Source organism: Pteropus vampyrus, unplaced genomic scaffold (genome assembly GCF_000151845.1).
Source record: "Pteropus vampyrus isolate Shadow unplaced genomic scaffold, Pvam_2.0 Scaffold214, whole genome shotgun sequence".
NCBI lineage: Eukaryota > Metazoa > Chordata > Mammalia > Chiroptera > Pteropodidae > Pteropus > Pteropus vampyrus.
The window spans coordinates 687,871-692,085 of record NW_011888995.1 but is presented as its reverse complement, the minus strand read 5'-3'; the positions used below and the strand labels follow the sequence as shown (position 1 = coordinate 692,085).

Genomic DNA, 4,215 nt, shown 5'->3' with positions numbered 1-4,215 from the left:
GTTTAACATTTTGAATATCCAGCTTTCCTTGGGTTTTAAAGTTCAACCTACAAATTGAATCCTTTCATTGTAAATTCAGGAAATTTTAATATTGCTTTTAGGATAGTTTAATTCGATTAGTATGGGGACAATTCATTTGGGACTGCTGAACCCCCTAATGAAATCCGTCACATTTGGGAACCGAATAAATCTGATTCCTGTCGACATTTTCAACAGCCTCTGAAAGTTTGTCATCTTTTGAAATTACTTCAAATAGCGCCAAGCAGCAAATCTCCCCAAGTCGTCCCAGTAAGTCTAACAAACAGAGTTTGAATATCAAGGCTCTTTGACTGTCTCCTTTTCCACTTAAATCACAGGTCTAAAATCAATTACTCAAAAATACAATTTAAACCGTAATCACGAGGCTAATATGACAGGTCCTATAATGTGCCAGATTCTCTTAATATTTCGAACACTTCAAATAGCAAACATGCCCCGTGTTTTTGTTATAAACTTAATCTTCCGACACTAATTTTTGTGGTTGGTTGACCCCATCATTTCCATATTTAATTCTAAGCCTTTCTGGTATTAAAAAAAGACTCTTGCCAAATAAAAAAAGTAATTTTCCCTCCCAGGCAGACCTGGGCTCTACTCTGAGAACCAAGCTGCTCATTAACCGGAGACTCGACTGGGGACCGAGACGACCTTCCCGGCGCACTGGCAGCCACACTGAGGCCTTGTGGCACTCGGCGCCCAGCGCCCTTGGCCCGTGCCCCGCTTCCCTCAGGAGGCCGCCTGCATCCTCCGCTCCCCTTCTCCTCTTCGTCCTCTGTCATCCATCGCTGTCCACTTTCCGTTGGACATACAGCCATGAAGAGCTGCACTCCCTCTAAGGTCCGGCCACCGGCCGAGAGTGGACGTGGGTGACGCTCACACGTCCCTCAGACGAACACGGCCCCCCTACCCTCGCTTGCTTTCTTCTGGCCGAGGCTGGAGCTGCCTCCTGGGCCAGATGGGTGCCAGAACCAGACACCGCGCTGGATCAGAACTGGCTTCTTCCTCGCCACAGAGCGCGTGGGTACAAAGGTGGCCTCGCCCGGGGTCCAGCACGGTCTGATGGCCTCATGTGGCTCCACCTTTACGACACTGAAGTCATGTCGTCAACAAATCAATGGGTGGAAATCCAAGAGGAAATGAGACCAGCGCAGGGCGACATCTCCACGGACGTTCGAGGCCAAGAGCCGGGGTCGGCAACGGCGGAGCAACGGGTAAGTGTTTGTTATTCGGGACATCAGATAAGCAACTGAGCGCCCAGAGGAAGCGGAGGGAATCAGAAGGAAGACCGCGGTGCCAAGGAGTAAGGCCCCCAGGGCGCGGCTTCTCTGCCCTTGAACCTGAGTATGTCCAGGTCCGACCCGGACGGGAGCCGTGGAGCCACAAGACCAAACCTGCATCGCAAGTATTTCGATGACTCAGACATGGGATTCTTCATCATTATGTAATGCCGTACGCGGTGCGGCCAGAATACTGAACGCTCTTCCCCAACGCCTTTGTGTTTCAAAAGTCCCAAGTTCAAGAACCGCGTTCAGGAGTCGTCAGAATAAAACTATTTTGCAATTTAAAAAATTATAAATCATGGAAAGCCACCAACATTTGGACACGGATGAAATAAACTAGGGTAAATCCATATAATAGAACATCTCATAGCCATTAAAAATGACGCCGAAGACTATTTAATACGGGGAAAATGTTCATGGCCTGTGAGGAAAAAAATTACTTAACTTTGTATGCGGCCTGAACTCAGTTTTGTATAAACATTTACCTGCAGTTTTTTAAAAGCTACATTTTAAGCAACAACAACAAGATTCCGCAGTAAAGATTAATTATAAAATTTTTTTAAAAAACCAGTTCGAATGCAGGTTCACCCCTCGGTTCCCTTGGAAACGAGAGGAGGCGGCGGGAGGCGTGGCGGGGGAGCGGGGTTCCCGCAGCCGCACGTGGGGCGTGGCGGGCGAGGCTGCTGGTCCCAGGGCTCGCGATGCGCCGGAGACCACCGGACGTGCCCTCAGGAAGTCTGGGGAACTTTCCCCTGACTCATCACTGGCCATCCGTCACCCAGTCTCCGGCTAGCAAAAGGGGATAACGCAACTTCCCTCCGGGTCCCGGGGCGGCGTGAGGAGGAAAAGCCCGGAGCCTGAGCCGGGGGCGGGAAGGAGGGAGGAAACTGGCTTCTCCGGACCCGCCGATGCGTTTGTCACCTCGCCCGCTTTGTCTCCACGCTTCATGCTTCCGTGTTGCGTGGCCCGGCCACGCAGTAACTCCCAACGAGGAGGTTCGTCCTGAGCACTTCCCATGCACGTGTGAGTGATGATGTAAACGGGGCCACTGTCACGTGGGGCCGGGGCCACCATCCCAGAGGAACCGCCCTGCATATCTCATGCCTCAAACCTTTGGGATGTCAGAACAGGACGAAATAACCTTCGCACTGGGCCTGAGCACCCTTGGGCCCCAAAGGACTGTTTGCAAGGGTAACACGAAAGCAGATATTATGACGACCGGACTAAAAATTAAAAACAGTGTTCAGAATTAGCATCACTATGTTATGTGACCTGCACCAATGGCAACGCCTCCCTTCTGTGGACGGGACTGTCCCCCTGCCCTTCCTCACAGACACCCCCCAACTTTGTCCCCTGATTAGAACACCATTTGGGCTTCTGCCAGAATTGGCGCTTCTTTAGTAAATCCTTGTCAGTCTATGGCCACGCCACCCTGAACAAGCCGGATCCCGTCTGACCTCAGAAGCTAAGCAGGGTCGGACCTGGTTAGTACCAGGATGGGAGACCACCTAGGACAACCAGGTGCTGCAGGTGTAAAAAATGAAAAAAATAAGGGATCGTAAGCTGACAAGGTCCTTGCAATCTGTGAGGTCAACCAAAGGTTGCCTCGCCTAAAAAATATTTTTCAACAAATAAATAAATAAATGCTTGTCGCGACTCAGTTTGACGGCCACTTTATTCTTCAGTTACAGGTGTCTGTCTCCTCCCCAGGCGAGCGTGGACCAGCGGGAGGTGTAGAAGATGCGGCGTCTCCCTTCAGCGCTGCTTAGCTGCACAAACACGCGTCTCCATGGCACACGGAAAACACAAACACATCCTTCCTCTGTTCATTCCTACGGCTGATGGCTCCCGCCACTGCCACCAGGTCACACACACCCAGAGCCCTGCGCTCAGAAGGGCCCCGCTTGGTAAAGCTCTGCCGTTGACATCTTGACTTTCTTATTATTTTTTGAATGAGAAGCTGCATTTGCATTCTGCGCTGGGCTATGCAAAGTCTGTAGGCTGTCCTGCCTGCCACGCGCTTCAGCCACACAGCGGTTTGGGCGCAAGCTCCGCGAGGCTGAGGTTTGTCTTAAGGAAGTAGCCTTGGAGCAGCAGAAGGAGGGAAGAGCAGAGCGACCAGGCAGGCAAGGTGCACGCGGGCGGCACCCTCCTCCTCCTCCTGGCATCCTGGAAGGGACAGGGAGCTGCGTCCTACTTTGCAAAAGGCCGAGGGAAAAGCACCTTCCTGTCTCCTGAGACACGGCGGCCACGGTTCTGAAATTCAGCAAGGGGTAAACAGGATCCTGCCACGGTGCTCTCAAAACGCTAAGCATCGTCAGATCCGCCCTCTCCTTCCCCCCGTGAGTGGTCTCGAGCTGGGGCCAGCGAATGAAGGCGGAGGGAGGTGGGCGTTTGGGGGTCCGCCAAGGCCTGGACATATCCTGGAGGCCCCCTCCCCCCAGCCTGGGGCAGCCTGTCCCCACAGCACCGTCCCTTCTGAACGCAGGGTCAGGGAAGACCTCCTCCTGACGGCCACTGCTCTTGTACGCAGCTCATATCCTCAGAGATGTCCTTGAAAGTCACTCTCCGTCGTTCAAATTTGAGCAACAGAAACTGGTAAGTATCTTATTCATTTAGGAAACAGTAATTCTACAAGCAAAGACAAACAGGATGTTCATAACAGTTTCTCATGAGTTCCTCACAGACCCACAGATGAAGCACAAACTTGTAAGTGGCTAAAGGCTTAAAATCAAGTCCGATGATCTTAGAGCCAGGGCGCCGCCTGTAATTTACAGGTGAAGAAAGAGAGGACACACCAGAGAGGTGGAGTAAGTTGCCCAAGATCACACCGCAGGCAGCGGAGCCGGAGCTGGAATCCAGCTCTTCTAGTTCTTGGGCCTGAGGCAGGGCAGAACCA

At 52.1% G+C, this 4,215-nt stretch overlaps 1 pseudogene; it reads left to right on the top strand.

Annotated features, from left to right (window-relative positions):
- Positions 1 to 2,730: 2,730 nt before the first annotated feature.
- LOC111747206 lies at positions 2,731 to 2,849 on the top strand (annotated as a pseudogene).
- Positions 2,850 to 4,215: the final 1,366 nt, after the last annotated feature.